Source organism: Mustela erminea, chromosome 6 (assembly GCF_009829155.1).
Source record: "Mustela erminea isolate mMusErm1 chromosome 6, mMusErm1.Pri, whole genome shotgun sequence".
NCBI lineage: Eukaryota > Metazoa > Chordata > Mammalia > Carnivora > Mustelidae > Mustela > Mustela erminea.
In genome coordinates, this window is record NC_045619.1 from 68,344,119 (window position 1) to 68,361,028 (window position 16,910).

A 16,910-nucleotide genomic window follows, 5' to 3' on the forward strand; every position below is an offset into this window, starting at 1 on the left:
TGTATTGCTGTTAATTTTTCCCTTTAGATCTATTAATATTTGGTTTAAGTATTTAGGTGCTCCTAGGTTTGGTATGTAAATATTTACAAATGTTGTGTTCTTTTATTGGATTTGCACCTTTGTCATTAAGTAATGCCTTTCTTTGTCTTTTATTACAGTCTTTGTTTTAAAGTATTTTGTCTGATATAAGTATGGCTTTCTTTTTATTTCCAGTTGCATGGAAACTTTTTCCATCCCTTCATTTTCATTGTATATGTGTCTTTAGATCTGATGTGAGTCAGATCCAATGAGTTTTTATAATGGGTTTTTGTTTTGTCTTGTTTTTGTTTTTGTTATCCATTCAAGAACTCCATATCTTTGATTAGAGAATTTAGTCCATTTATATTTTAAGTAATTATTGAATAGGTATGTACTTGTTGCCATTTTGTTCATTGTTTTCTAGAGATTTTGTAGTTCCTCTCTGTCCCTTTCTTCTTTTCTTTCTTGCTTTCTTTGTGGTTTTATGAATTTTAGTGTTATTTCAGATTCCTATCTCATTATCTTTTGTGTATCTACTGTAGGTTTTTGCTTTGTGATTATTGTGAGTTTCATATAGAACAGTCCATTTTAAGTTGGTGGTAACTTAAGCATTCTTACATAAAGTCTACTTTTTTACTGCCTATCCCTGCAGATTTTATGTTTTCAATGTCGTATTTTACATTTTTTATTTTGTATATCCCTTAGCTGATTATTGTAGTTACAATTGATTTTATTATTTTGTTTTTTAACCTTCATACTAGCATTATAAGTGATCATTACTTTCTATATTTTCTTGTTATTAGTGCTGTTTCTTTTTAGCTTAAAGAAGATCCTTTAACATTTCTCATATGGCTGGTTTAGTGTTGATGAACTCCCTTACCTCTTCCTTTCCTGGAAAATCTTTAATATTTCTTTCAGTTTTGAATGCTAGCCTTGCCAGGTATAGTATTCTTGGTTGGAAGTTCTTTCTTTTCAGCACTTTAAATATATGATGCCACTCTCTTCTGGCCTGCAGAGTTTCTGCTAAAAATTCAGCAGGTAGTCTTATTTATTTATTTATTCAAAAGATTTTATTTATTCTTTGAGAGAGACAGAGAGAGCACACAAGCAGTGTGAGGGAGAGGCAGAGGGAGGGGGAGAAGTAGGCTCCCTGGTGATCCAGTCAGGAGCCGGATGTAGGGCTCCATCCCAGGACCTGGAGATCATGACCTGAGCAGAAGGCAGACACTGAAACATCTGAATCACCCAGGCGCCCCTCAGTGGGTAGTCTTATGGGGGTTTTCTCATATGTAACAGGCTGTTCTTCTCTTGTTCCTTTTAAGATTCTTTATCTTTAACTTTAGACACTTTAATTACAATGTGTCTTGGTATGGATCTCTTTGGGTGTATCTTTTTTAGAATTCTCTGAGCTTCCTGGACCTGTAGGTCTGTTTCCTTCCCCAGCTAAGGGAAATTTTCAGCTTTTATATTGTCAAGTATGTTTTCTTCCCCTTTCTTTCTCTTTTTTCCTCCTGAGACCCCAGTGATGCAAATGTCATTCTGCTTAATATTGTTTCATAGGCCTTTTAAATTATCTTCACTTTTTGAATTCCTTTTTGTTGTTGCTGTTGCTCTATTTGGGTAAGTTCCACAGTGCTGTCTTCTAGGTCACTGATCCCTTTTTCTCCATCACCTAATCTGCTTGCTGTTGAACACCTCTCTAGTGAATTTTTTTTTTTTTTTAGTTCAGCTATTGCATTCTTCAGCTCTTTGACTTCTGTTTGGTACTTTCTCATTTTTCTATCTCTTGTTGAAGTTCTTATGATATTTATTCTTTCTTCTCTTGAATTTGGTCAGCATTTTTTGACCATTACTTTAGAGTCTTTATAAAGTAGACTATTTATCCCTGTTTCATTAAAGTCTTTTTCCAATGTTTATTGCTCTTTCATTTGGAACATATTTCTGAGTTTTTCATTTTGCTTGACTCTCTATGTTTGTTTCTATATATTAGGTGAAACAGCTACCTCTCCTCCTGGAAGGAGTGTCCTTGTGTAGTAGATGAACCTTATCTTTTAACCTTCCCCTGGCTCTTGGTTTTCCGCCAAACCTTTGTGATTATCTCAGTAGCCTAATTTGTTCTTTATAGGTATTAGTTGTTGAAGGTGTGCAACAATGTTCCAAAGGGAGTTATTTCAGTCATTACCTAGATGCAGGCTGATTAGAAGCCAGATCCTCAGGAAACAACATTTATTTATTTATTTAAGATTTTATTTATTTATTTGATCACAAGTAGGCAGAGATCACAAGTAGGCAGATAGAGAGAGAGAGAGGAGGGAACAGGCTCCCTGCTGAGTAGAGAGACTGATGTGGGGCTCAGGGCTCAATCCCAGGACGCTGGGATCATGACCTGAGCTAAAGGCAGAGGCTTTATCCCACTGAACCACACAGGGGCCCCAGGAAACAACTTTTAAAGTGTGCAAATATATATAGTCTTGTGGGAACAGAATCATAGATCCTGCTGAACCTTAAACAGGATCTAGAGGTGTTCCTTGAAAAACATTTGCAAGAACTGGGGCTTCAGAAAACTGTTTAAGCATCTTTCTGGGAGCTCTGGTGAGGTCAAGGGAGAGTGCACAGATGGTATGTTCTTACCTATATTCCCTAAGAACAGCTCTGTAGCCTTAAATGTGTGGCAAATTTGAATCCTGTCCCTCAGGTTGAAACTCCAGGACATTTAAATGGGACTTTTTCATGTGCAGACCGGGGGTGTTGTTTCAGTGTGCTGTCTGCTGCCAAGAATTGTCTTTCTGATTGTTACAGACCCTGGGGTCCAGAAGCACAAGTCCCTTTGACCACCAGAGCCAGATAACCAAGAGGCCTTCTCTGTGTGGATTGTACTCCCCACCAGCTTCAGTGATGCTGTAGTTGCCTGTGGCTTTATTCAGTCCAGGAGAGAGCGTTGGGTGCAGTCTGCCTAGAGCTTTAGTGATGCCAGAGAAGAGCTCTAGGAGTACAGCATGCTGATGTCTTTAGTGAGGACTGGGATGTGCTCCTTGGGGGCAAGGCAAATCTGTGGCTTTATTAAGTTATGTCCATGAGTGCCTGCCTGTGTTGCGTTAGCAAGGCAGAGAGGGAGTGCAAAAAATGTCACTCTCCAGTGCCTTTGCCCCCAATGAAAATCCCAACTAATTAATGCACCTTTGGCAGATGCTTTTAAAAATAGCGGCTGACTCACCCTCACAAATAATCCAGTCCCCTCTCAAACTTCTGCCTTTGTCCTGATTCTTGGAATGAGTGAGTTTACACAGGAGCCCCTCAAAAGGAGTATCTCAGATTCCCACAACTCCTTGGATGTGAGCCCCATTGATTTTGAAATCCAGACATTTTTCATGCCTCCTCTTTGGTGCAGGTTCCAAGGGTTAGGGTGCCCAGTGTCAGGTATAAACCCTTCACTTTTCAGGGAGAGGTTCTGGTCTATGAGATCTCTCCCCGGTTTGTGCTGGCATGTGCAGGTTTTGGTAAGACTTTTTCCTCTCTTATACCTCCTCCTCCCTAACCCTCTCCAGTCCTTTTATCCCTGTTGTAGAGGAAACTGTTCAGGTAGTTTTCTTGTTATCAAGTGGGAATTAATCCATATGTCTTTGTAGATTTGGTGTGTTCATAGGACTAAGTAAGTTCAGGGTCTTTTTATGTTATCATCTTTTTACGTTATCATCCTTTTATGTTATCATCTTGGACCACATTCTCTATTTCTAACATATCTTAAGGAATCGGAAGAATTTCTTACCTTAACCAATTTGAATAAATGTGATTTGCTGTGTTTTTTGGTTGGGATTTTCTCAATGGCCTCAAGGACAATCTGACCTTTTCATTTATTCTCTTATAATAAAATGTACAGGGCATTTCACAAGTTGAGCAACAGGCTGCCCACTCAGAGGCATCACTCCACACCATAGGAAGAGAACCTAAATCAAGGATTCCAGAGATTCCAAACAAACAATAATATGAAGAAGAAGCCAGTGTGGCAGAGGGATCTGGATCCAAGAAGAAATGGAAAATGCCTATAATAAAAAAGTAAGTCTCTAATTATAACATGTGCTCTTGTTTGTCTTTTTTCAGAATTTAAATGCTATTATAATTCATTCAACTGCTTTCTTCCTCCAAGACCGAATCATTGCTAGTGTTTACTAAAGAAAAGTGTGTTGTATCTTGGTCTTTAGAAAGACTTTTAAGTTTTTCTTATCTCAGTGAAAAAGGTTATTATCACAGTGGAAGGGCTCAATTGCTCAAATTATATTTTAGAAATTTAATTATTTCTTGGAGTCTTACTCTTCCATTTACTAGCTATTTGATCTTGGTCACTTTTTAAATTTCCATCTACCACAGTTTCCTAATCTGTAAAACTGTAAAAAATAATAGTATCCATAAGCATTTAATAATTGTTAGATACTGGCAGAATTATTGTTAAATGAATGCCTTGCAGTAGCCTTCCTATAGTCTTACCTGATGACTCTCAAGTATAAAATGTCTGGCAGATGAAGTACAGTGACATCAATAGTGGTCATTATCATTAGGCCTGGAATTGAACCAGGTGCTGAGAAAAATGAAAGCATGGTCCTAACCTTAGACATCTTAAAATTTATTTATGTGCATAAAAATATGTAGTAGCAAAGTTGTATTCTATTGTAAAAACTTATTAAGCTATATAATGTGTGTACTCTTTATGCATATATTAATCAATAAAAAGGACAAGAAATAGATAATTGCTATGACAATCCCCTAATGTGGGATAATAAAAAAAGACATTTATAGCCTAGTTGGAATTAGAAATTGGAATTAATTAATTTTTGGAACTACCACACTGATAATAAAGTAGAAATCATCATAAATCACCACTAATTTGATTACCTTTTTAGAACTAGAGTTAGTTCCCAAGCCAGATGAAAATATTTCCCTATTTACAGGACAACTAAAAGAATTGACTTGCTCTATGTCTACACTATTTGAACATGGCCTGCTAGAAAGTTGCAAGGAAGTAAGTCTAACAGAAGAGTTTGCTTAATTAATCTGGGACTTGCCAAAAAAGCAAGAAAGAATTTTTCTTCTATTTCTAGTAGAGGAGTCCTGGGACAGAATGTCTACCCCTGCTTATCATAAGGCCATCCCTGAACCACTTATTGAGCCTCTGGGGATGAAGCTCTCACTGTCTAGCTTATAATATCATGGGGCATGGAATATTGTGATTGACAGTCCCCAAAACAGCATGTTTTGGGAGACACTGTTCATTAAAGGAAAGAAGATAGGCAAGCAACTCATATTTGTTTGCAAAACATGTCTAAACAAGTTTAGACATTCTCCTGCTTTATCAAATTTTCTAAGTGGACATAAGGGGACCAATTTAAAGATAACTGCTGCAATCTGGGTAGGACCAATGAGGACAATGGCTATGGAGAAGAGAAGTGATAAGGAGAAAGCTGATGGATGTAGTATGTATAGAAATGATTGACTCCCTGGGTGCAGAGGGAGGAATCCAGGGTAGATCCCAGAAATTCAGTTAGGGTGACTCAGCTGAAGGTGGGGGCATACCTCTTAAAAAAGGAGACAGGAAGAGAAGTAAGTTGAGGCAGAAAGGAAATCCCAAGTTCAGCTTGGGACGTGCTGAACATGGGACATGAATTGGAAAAACATAAGTAAAACCATTCTGTAAAGATTAAAAAAATAGATTCTTTCAACAAATCTGAGATTTACATAATTCAAAACATCTACAGAAGGAAAAGAAAGAAGAAAAAGAAGAGTTCAGTGACTGAGTTTGTTCTGGCAAACCAGCTCATTGTGCACTGTGCTTTACTTGGGTCCTTAAAGCAGCCGTGGCCTTTCTTCCACTGCATTTTGTTACTACTGAGAATACCTCTTCAAAGAATATAATTTTTCTCATTTCAAAATAATTCATACCTTTTAGAGACTACTTGAAAAGACAAAATAAAACAATACATCATGTACAATAATAAATATTTTGACACAGTCTATCCTTTGTATAATGTTTCTGGTTATAAATAACATGACATTATAAAAAATAGTCTAACCATACAGAAGAAGAGTAAAGATCTCTTAAGTCTCACTACCTTGGACTAGCCCCTGTTTGTGTTACAAATGCACATTTACTTAGCTGGGGTCATACTACATTTGCTCTTTTTATCGTGGGACATCCATGTATTTTTACAAGACCAGTGCTCTAACTCCTGAGCTATAGGGCCTATGTATTTTTAAAAACATATTATTTACTTATATTTCTTTTTTGTTTCCTTCCTTCTCTTTATTCTCTCTCCAAAAGATCTCATATTAATGATGTATATATGTATATTTTATATTTAGTAAATTACATGTTATGTAAATATGTATACAGATGTTTTATGTGGGTATGTTTAATGGATATATACAAAACTGTAGAGGAATTGGTAATTGTTTTAAAATTGTTTTTAAAAACTAGGGTCATATTATATACACTTTCCTGGCTTTCCTCCCTTTTCCCCCATTTGTGAAAATCCTACCAAATCTCTGGTTTTAGGTTTCACATTAGATTGTCTCATCTGCTTGAGAGTAACTTTCCTAAGAGTAGGGCCAGTGTCATATTTGTTTTCTATAAAACAGACAGGAACATAAGAGTGAATATACTGATATTAACAATAGCTTGAAGGTAGGCTGTTGAGAATGAAAATATTTGGGCTGAATAATGCATCAAAGCTTATTTATGCAAATCATGAAGTGACAACTCAGTACCCCATGAAGTTGATAGTACGTCTTCCCATTTCACATGAAGAAAAGGAGGTGCAAGGACTTAAAACCACTTTTCCAAGAACACAAAGCCTGCACATTGTAAAGTCTCTACCTGCCAGCCTCACAGATGCCAACTGAATATGTCATCCCTCATGTTTTGTGCAATAAATCGAAGCCATAATAAAATCAGTATGCCCCACGTAGATAAGAGAGTAATTGAGTCTTGAGGACTCACACAGTGTTCTTTGCCTGGAGCTTTTCGTGGTCCTCCCATGGTCCGTTTTCCTCTTTAGAGGTCTTTTCAGTGAGTAGCGGACATGAATCTTCACATTCCATTGAGAAGAATGAGACACAATATGGTTTTTTTATCAAATGACAGGCAAGAAGCCAGTAAAGGAAAAAGACAATCTAGTTTTATTGATCCTCAGGCTCTGCCTCCCAACAAAACCTGAATTCTGGAAAACCCCAACTTCTGCCTCCCAACAAAATTCTTTCTCCCAACAAAACCTGAATTCTGGAAAACCCCATTCAGCCTAAGTTTTGTTATAAAAGTAAATCTCAGCACTTGGTTAATTTATGGCTTTAAGGAGAAGAAAAGCAGGAAATGGGGTGCTTCATATGGACATAGCTGGTAATGCGGTCAGTTTGGGTCTCTTCATGTGGGACATAGCTGGTAATGCGGTCAGTTTGGGTCTCTCCTGAGCTGGGTGTGCTGTGCAGATGGCCTGCATCAAAATCTCCCAGAGAGTTTGTTGAAAGGCAAAGCCTAGATCCACCCACTGAAGCAGAATCTGGAGGCTGGAGCCTGGAATTTGGGTGATGGACTATGGGATACACTTTTGATAAACATGTCAGATAACTTTTATATAGACATGCGCTTGAGAACAATTGCTGTGTCCTCCAAAGGACTCTTTTGGGCATCTTGCTTGGTGGGAAATGCAGCCACATACTGTAGGCTCATGGGGAAGTTGCTTATATTTCCTGATTCTTGGTTTCCACACCTATAAAATGGGGATAATAGCACTTGTTAACACATGAGTATGTTTAATGGATATAATTAATTATATCCATAATTAAAAGTAAAATATATAAAGACTCATAAGTAAAAGTAAAATATATAAAGATTCTGGTACCCAATGATTAACTATAAATGCTGTCAAGACCAAATTAATCATAATTAGAGAGAAAGCTTGTGAGCTTTAGAAAATATGAATCTGATTAACTTGGTTCACTTTCAGTTTGGAAAAAGTCTTGAAGAAAGGAGGTTAGGAATTCAGTGATACACAGTGACTAAATTCAAATGAGTGTCAAGATTCTTAAGACCCTATGGGGCGCCTGGGTGGCTCAGTGGGTTAAGCCACTGCCTTCGGCTCAGGTCATGATCTCAGGGTCCTGGGATCGAGTCCCGCATCGGGCTCTCTGTTCGGCAGGGAGCCTGCTTCCCTCTCTCTCTCTCTCTGCCTGCCTCTCCGTCTACTTGTGATCTCTCTCTATCAAATAAATAAATAAAATCTTTAAAAAAAAAAAAAAGACTCTGTCTGAAGCGCTGTCACTCCCTCATGGCATTCTTTAGGAGTAGACAGATGGGTAACAGGTAACGTCATGGGAAAGCAGACCCAGCGAAGGCATGCAACAGAGAAGGACATTTGTGAGTCCATTCAGAGGAGGTGGTGCTGTGTAGATAATGGTGGTGAAACTATGTTGACTCAGGGGCCAAATGATGAAGCAGTGATGCCAAGACAAACTGGAAAATAGCAGTACAGATACAGACCTTAGGGAAAAGACTAGGATGTGCCAAGTTAGGAAAAAAATGAAAAACAGAACAAAAAACCTCCCAGAATCTTTGTGAATTATAACTTTGTAAATGCGTATGATGGAAAAAGTTCATAACTTTTCTCAAAAAGGGAAGCAGTTAAAAAATGAAACCTAGAACCAATTCTAGTGAGCACTGTAAGAAATTTTATCAAGGGAACCTAGACGTGACTAGAAATAAGTCATAACCTCCCATAGCCTTAGAGATCTCAACAATGGGAAGAATACTAATTGTCTCTTATGGATTGTTCCAGGGGGAACAACCTCCCATTCCCATTTTAGAATAAACAATAAAATGCTGATTTTGGTATTATTTAGTCCAAGTCCATTCTGAATTAAGAATATTAACAAAATATCATTTCCGTTAATAGGTTTCCTATGTTGTACCTCTTGTTTTATGTTCTATTATGTATTGATTTTTATACAAAATCAAATTCATCAAAGAGAAGGAAGAAAATGTTAGTCACCATTTATTGGGTTCTTAGCTAAGGCTAAGATTATTATTATTTTTTATGTTGAGTTGTATAAGTTTTTTATGTATCTTCAATAGTAACTCCTTATTGGATATATGATTTGCAAACATTTTCTTATTCAGTAGGTTGCCTTTTCATTTTGTTAATGGCTTTCTTCGCTGTGCAGAAGCCTTTTAATTTGATGTCATCTCAAATGTTTATTTTTGCTTTTGTTGCCTTTGGTAAGTACTGTTCTGATGCTCATTTTACTTATGAGGAAACTGAGGAACAGGCTCAAAATCATTGACCTTGTCAGGGTCAAAGGAGGGACTGAACCCATACTATACTCTGTGCACTAATTACCATTTATTGAGAGAAGAGGGGCCTCTCATGTTAGATGAAAAGAATTTAGAAGTTCTTTATTCCATCAGCAACTGGAGAAACCCTGATGGTGTTAGATTCTGTTATAAGTCCATTTCTGTATTTGCCCCGCTTTCTATTCCTGGAATCATCCCCTCAGGGACCCAAAGGGTGACATTACAGCAATGAAATGAGCCATCTGTCACTGAATATTTTGGCTGCAAAGCTTTATTTTGGATCCAGTAGGCAGGAAAAAGACCTGACAGGGATTCTGCAGGGTGAAGTCCAGGGCAAAGGTCTAGTAATGACATTGCTGCTGAGTGAAAACCCTTCTCTCCCGCCCACCCGAGGGCTTGCACATGGCTGCTACCCACCCAGTTTGATTGTGATCATCTGGGAAATATTATCAGGAACTGATTCCCTTATTTGTTATACTGCTTCATTTTTGTTATCTGGAATCAGGGACTACTTGCCTAATGACACAGAGGGAAAAGAAATAGAACATTTTAAATGATGTTAAAAAACAATTTTTAACCGGGGGCCAAGAATACTTAGAATATTTATATTTTTAGAAATTAATAAAATTATACTTACATTTAGATTCCCAAAATTTATTTTCAAAGCAAAGTTTTCTGCTTTGGATGAAATTTACTCATTAAAAAAAAAAATAGGAATTTCACAAGGCTTGCATTTTAGCTTAGGAAACCATGAGAGGTCCAACATGTGTTAAATTGAATGCAGTGACTAAGGAAAAATACTTTATTTTACTTTCATGAATATATCAATTATTAATAAAAATCAAGATAAAAAAATGCATGTTTAATAGCCAGCAAAAAGATTTCTGACATTGCCTCTGAGTTTGCAGGGACCAGGGAATGTACTTAACCAGGAAACTGTATGGGAACAACTTTTGTTCCAGTTAAATAGGAAAAGGCATTTCAAAATTCTTAACTTCTATTAACCTCTCAGCTTCCAAAAGTGTGGTTGACAGTTTACCATTTATAAACCTGGGCTCATCGTAACCTTTTAGGTTACGGCATGTGGCATTTGGGTGATACATAGGCATTAAATTGGGGATGGCTACCCAGAACATCTCAACCTCATGAACATTATCATCCCTGGGCAAATTCATCACAAAGCATTTTAACATTTGCTCATATCTTGCCGACCTGCAAGCATGCCTAATCCAAGAGTGAATATTGACCTAAATGTAAAGGAGACACAAGCCATTCTAAACAAGCAATTGAGTAAAATAAGTAATAGGTGACATATTTTTATCATGTGTAAATGGAAGAACAAAGTGCATAAAAACAGGATGACAAACAAAAGGAATTCAAGTGTTACAAGTTTAGCTAGGAAGAACCAGTTATTCTTTGAGGATAGAGCAGGTTTCCTTGAGAGGTGATATGATGCTGGGAGAAGTCAATCACAGGGGCCCTTTGGCTTGGCAGAGAGAGATGGCTCCTGACAAGTTGCTTACAGAATGGCCAGAAGCAGTACAGACCAGCTTAGGCAAGAGCTACAGCAGTTAGCTCCAGTGGAGCCTGATGGGTGATAGAAGGCAATAAACAGGAATCAAGGGCTGTGCTAAGGGCTCAGGAACTGAGGGGAGCAGGTCAGGGGATGGAGGGCAGTATGACTCAAGGCTAATTTGAAGACATCAGCTGTGAATGAAGGAGAGGGTATCAAGGGATTGCTGAATTAAAGGTACATAGTCAGCAGGACAGCTATGGTTTCTTATTTTTTGTAAGGCAAGTTCAGATAGTTTAGTGTCTTCTAAAATTTTGTATTAAGGAAAATTGGTTGCTTAAAGTAATGTTGTAACTTTCTTCAAAGGACATTGACTCTTTACCATTTCAGTCTAACTTTTAAACTTTGAAACTTCCATGTCCCAAAATTTAAACATGATTCTCAATGTTATTTCTACCAGCTTCACCTATACTTACAATGTCTTGACCTTTTGAGGATAGGACAAGGCTGACAATATTTTTATTAGTTCTACTTGCTAGGTGTGGTAGGCCGAATTCTCAAATGGCCTCCCAAGAATCCATAGAACCTCTGAAAGTTGTGTATTATATGGCAGAGTTAACCTTTTAAAAGAGAGATTATCTAATCTAATCTAATCTAATCACATGGACACAAAAGCAGTAAGCTTTCTCCTGCTAGTGGCCCAAGAGGAAGACAAAGAGATTCAAGACGGATTCAAGAAGGATTTCATGCGCTATGGTTGGCTCCAGGAACCTGAGACACTGAGAGGAGTATTGGACTGACAGCCATCAAGGAGATGGAGCCCCTGTCCCAGGGTAACAAGGAGTTGTGTTTTGCCAATTGTTTGAATGCATTTGGAAGTAGTTTCCTCTCCAGAGCATCTGCAGGAGAGCTCAGCCCAGCTGATACTCTGACGTTGGCCTTGTAGGATCCAGCCAAGTCCACCAGACTTTTTGACCTATGGAACTATGAAATAATAAATGGGCACTGTTTTAAGTTGCTAGTTTGTGGCAGTTTGTCACACAGCAATAGATAAATGTTAGCTGTTACGTCTAGGCAAATGAGACTCCTGCCTGAGTGATGGAATAAACCTCATCTAGGCATTCATTCTAAATGTCCATGATCCTGTGGCTTCATCTTACATCACATTGGTTCATTAGCATACATTCTACTTTGTGGGGCACAGGAGTATGAGGAGGTCTCTGTGTGTTCCTCTCTGACAGCCTGGAATGAATGATGTTACACTTAATTGTGTATCAGCTGGTGCAGGATTTAGCTCTAGGAATGCAGAAGTCATGTTCACCAGATGTCCTGTGCAGGGAAATCACCCCTGACGAGTTGAGATTTGCCTGTCACTCACTCCCTAAAATTCTTCTCATTTATGAAACAAAAGGCTTAGAATTGGGGTGTTGCAGAAGGAAAAAGAAAAAACCTTTCACACTAACATCAGGCAGATTTTCAAAAGATTCCTAGGGAATGCAGCATTAGCTATTAATGCACTTGGACACTTGTGTTTGGGAGAACATGTGCTGCTTACATATTCATGAGGGATCTTTCAATTTGCATACATCCTAGTGTTAAGGAGAGTCAAAACAAACTAAATCTAGAAGGTTGTCCCATCTTCCCTTTAGAACTGAGACCGTGAAGGACCCCTGATCAAACCTTTCAAAAACTTGATGTAGAGCAGAAAAAAATTTCTAGGGACCTGCCGTATATTTTATTTTGTTTCTTTTCTAGACATATGTGTAAAAAGAGGCAAAAGCCCAAGCAAGATCTTTTTCTTGGGGCCCGATCAACTAATAGGTTGATGTTGCCCTTACCTCTGCTTCTCAGGGTCCAACAACCCCCGTTTACTGGGTGAGCCAAACTGAAGCAATCATCAGTCCCGTCCCTGCACTCTTCTTATTAGAAAATAAGAATTTTCACATCTCTAAAATGGGGGAAAATAATTCTTACCTCATAGGGTTGCCATGAAAATTTTTGTACCTGTCAGCTCAGTGGTCCTAATTAGCCCCAGAATAGTACCTGGTATATGGGACATTTCTTCTTCTAATTACAAGATACAGACCAAAACCTCTCATTAACTAAGGTACCCCAATAACATAAAAAATATACAACAAACTAAGTGAAGGTTAAGACCTAGGAGCAGAATGTCTATTGACAGCTAGGCTCCTCTTATCATTTTCCCAAGGACATGTGCATGTATCCTAGCTCATCTCTGTCAGAAACAGCCTTCTCTGTGTACCCATTTTATACTACCAATCAGAATATTCTTGAATTATTCCACATCCTTTCCCAACCCTGAGGGAAAGAACATTCCACATTCCCTTGGGTTATGGTTACTTTCATGCTTATCTAAAAGATGTATGCTTTTCCCAGGTGATAGAGTCTTTTTGACTGTGCAATATTACCCAAATCCCACCACTTCAAAGCAGAAGTCCACTGGCAAAGTTTTAGCAGCATCATTCTAAGTTGCACCCTAGTTAAATGTGTAGAACTATCATTTTTACAAAAATCAAAATGTATATGTTAATGCAAGGTCAAACTATGGCAAATTGCAAGGCAACTGCCCAAGACTCCTGTGGTTTGGGACCAAAGAAAACAGATGCCTGTGTAGCAACTGAGATGGTATCTATAGGAGGAAAAGCAACAGCTGAGAAGTTGGTGAAAGGGAAAAAAACACAAGTGTCTTGAACACACAACTAACCTATAATTTCTAACAGTATCACCAAGGAAAAGGGATAAAATTGCCCCTTCCCTAAGACACAATCTTCAGGAAGTCCCTAAGACTTCTTTTTTGTTTTCTAGAAAACAAAATAGGTTTAGATTCTCTTCATTAAAAGAGTTTATTTCTTGCCATTCTTTATACAGTATATGCCCCCCCCCCCAAAAAAAGGCAAGGCAATATCTGTAGTTGGTTAAACAAAGAGTGGCCACTGAGTCCCCCCCCCCCCCTTAAGATTTGCTTGATTGAATGTCTTAGAGTACACATGAATGTTGATGCATAGGAGAGTGGGGGAGTGGCAGAGGGAGGTGGAGAGACTCTCAGGTGGACTCTGAGCTGAGCAGGAGCTGGTGGGTGCTTGATTCACAACCCTGAGGTCTTGACCTGAGCAGAAACCAGCAGGCTAAGCCACCCAAGCTCCCCCAAATTGTTTTATCATAAAATACATATCCACAAACTTTCTCTTTTCTTGATCAAGAAGGTTTTTATCTGCTTCCACACTTCCAAACTGGCTAAATGAAATTGTCTAGTTGCCAAAACAAGTTACCCTTAAATTGAGAATTTTATTAGAACAGTCACCATAGATGGCTGCCACACCAGTTTGAAGGGCCACAAATGCATCATTTGTAATGCTGGGAGGAACTTTGTGGAAGAATATAAATTTTACTCCCACATGATTTCGATTTTATGGGATACTGTAACTTCTGGAATGCCTAATAAAGTGGGAAAAGAGGGTTTTTTTAGTGGATGGTTTTAGAAGAAATGATTCAATGTGTTCTGCCAATATGAACTCTTAAAAGTGCAGGTGCCTCATAAATGCCCAGGCTTAGCCTATATCAAAAACGCATTTACTACTTTGATACTATGAATAACACAGACATTTACTATCTGGTATGACTCGATAGTAGAATTTACATCAGGCATGCTTAGCTCACAGGATCTAAAAAAAAGCCAACTTTTTGGTACCCTTGAAAAAATAAAGCAATGAGATATACTCTTGACTGGGGATTAGTGACTCTTCATAGGAATCAGAGGTTTATCCTTTTCTCTGCTCACCACTCTGCTTAAATGAAATGGCAAAAGTCAACATTCACATGTGTGTATTTGAGTATATGTGCTGCTGATGTGAGCACATGTATATATTTGAATACACTCACACATCTAATTTTTTGCAGAGATCATAATGCTTTAAAAATACTGTCTTCTAGATTCCTTTCAGAACCCCCCCCCCCCCCATACATCTGTCGAGGGCGGATGCTCCAGGGGTCCGGAGATCCGTCAACTGCAGAGCTTTGCAAAATGGCGCCTGGCGATTTGCCAGAAGGTGTGTCTAGAGTGACTGATCGTAAAAAGGAAGAACTACCTATTGGCTGTTGAACTATTGCTGTGCTGTGGGTACTTGGTAACAAGCTTAAGATTGGTGGATGCATATCGCTGTCTATGCTGATTGGCTTAGCTCCCCTATATAAGCGATGGCCATATGAAATAAAGCGCCGCTTTTTTGAAACCCAACGGGAGAGAGGGTCGTTATTATCGCTGCTGGATGGCGATATACATCAGTGTTAAATAGCACATATAATGAACACTTGCAGTGAGTAAATCCTTCAAAGGAATTTTTTTCCCTCTCTTTTCTTTTGGATGTTCTGGAAGGGTATTTATTTGCCCCCATCCAGTTCACCTGTGGAGAGACGGGACTTCCAAGGGCTGTGAAAATAATCTCAGCTCGAAATGCCAAACTTCTTTGCTCCTGTGCCTGGGAAAGGAATTTTCCTAAAAACTGTGTGCCCTTTCAGTCAGTTTTGACTTGACATCTAAATTTACTTTAATTGTAATTTCAAATAAATTCAGGTTTTTGTTACTCAGAAGTAGAAAATATTGAATGTCTTATAAAATGAAATGACTGTAATTGGATAAATATTTCATGATATGATTTGATTAAATGAGTTTTTATTATGTTACTGGATAAAGCACCCTGAATAGGAAAGAAGGCATGAGAAATTTATAGCTGTGGGATTTTCAAAGTATCTTAAGTTTTTAGGTAGTCCTGTAAAGCACTCCAGTTACAACAAAAAGAATCAACGTTATTGATCTATATTTCCTCAATTGTTCTAAATTCAGAAAAATTTAAAAACTGGTCAAAATATTTTCATTTTTAATGCAAACTTCATCTTAACATATATTTATATATATTTATATTCATTTATAATATTTATATATTATAAAATATATAAAAGATTAATATTCTGAAATATTTTAATAAAATAAAATGTGTATTTTATACATATCTGTAAAACAGGAGAAGACAGCAGGTTCTGTGTATCTAAGAAGCCTTGATTAATCATGGAAAGAGTCTTCTTCCAAACCAGTCTTTTCCTGTATGCCTTTGTTTGGGGCCTTGGAAACTTTTACACATAGTAATGCCCAGTAGTGAGATTTGGTATTTGTGTGTGTGTGAAGGTATACCTTTTTTTCTATAAAATGGGAGAAGGACCATGGAGAAGTAGCCTCATTCTCAGGCAAATTAGTTTTTGGAAAGAGCATATATGAAAGTTGAAGATTTGAAAATTTAATCCCCTAAAACTATTTTTATATGTAAACCCCCGAGCAAAGCTCAATGTAAAGACTACCTACTTGGACAATATCTTTTTTGATCTCCTATAATTGAGTAGAATCTTACAAGGCATTCCTTGAAGTGAATCTTGATCTATTGCCAGTCCTTGGTCTACCTATTGCAGTAAGACTGACTAATTAATAGAACAGGTGAATAATGACAACATCATGATTCAGTGCTATGATGGTAAATGCTTAACAGTTGGCTCTTGGGGAAGGAAGGAAGCCTAATTTATAGTGTTTGGCCATTTCTGTGGTATAAATACCCCCACTATGGCCTATTTCAAGCTATTATATGAAGTAATTGGGCTTGCAAAATTCCTGAAATTAACAATCAGCTTTCAGGCTCTCATGAGCTGGTCTGAGCCAGCCTCAGCACATCAGTGTGTCATGATTTATTAATTATGCTGTTCAGATCAGAGTCAGCTGGAGAAGCAGTGGGTTTGAAGTCTCCCAGGATTTTTCAGTATGTATGCTTACACTTAAATCCTTATAAAAAACTGATACCTCTCTTCAGGTTTCCACCTGACACCTCCCTCACCATCTCTACCATTGTTTGGCCATGTATCTAGAATGATAACTGACATGTCCTTACTTGGTGATACGCCTTACTGTGATTTTCTTCCATGTGTGTGCAAGCCATGTTATGTTCCTGGTACCAAAATCATGAACAAATGTCTGTTTTCTTTTCT

The 16,910-nt window shown here is 37.9% G+C and overlaps 1 protein-coding gene across 12 annotated transcripts in view; it reads left to right on the top strand.

Annotated features, from left to right (window-relative positions):
- The window catches only part of LMNTD1 (lamin tail domain containing 1), a 488,007-nt gene that overhangs the window by 108,572 nt on the left and 362,525 nt on the right, over positions 1-16,910 (top strand). For 11 of the 12 annotated variants that reach the window (XR_004286888.1, XR_004286887.1, XR_004286886.1 and 8 more), the window contains one exon: positions 3,896-4,071. The gene's annotated coding sequence lies outside the window, so the exon portion shown is untranslated. Of the gene's footprint in view, positions 1-3,895; positions 4,072-14,008; positions 15,200-16,910 lie in introns of those variants that run through there. The other variant, XM_032347625.1, reaches the window with a different exon arrangement.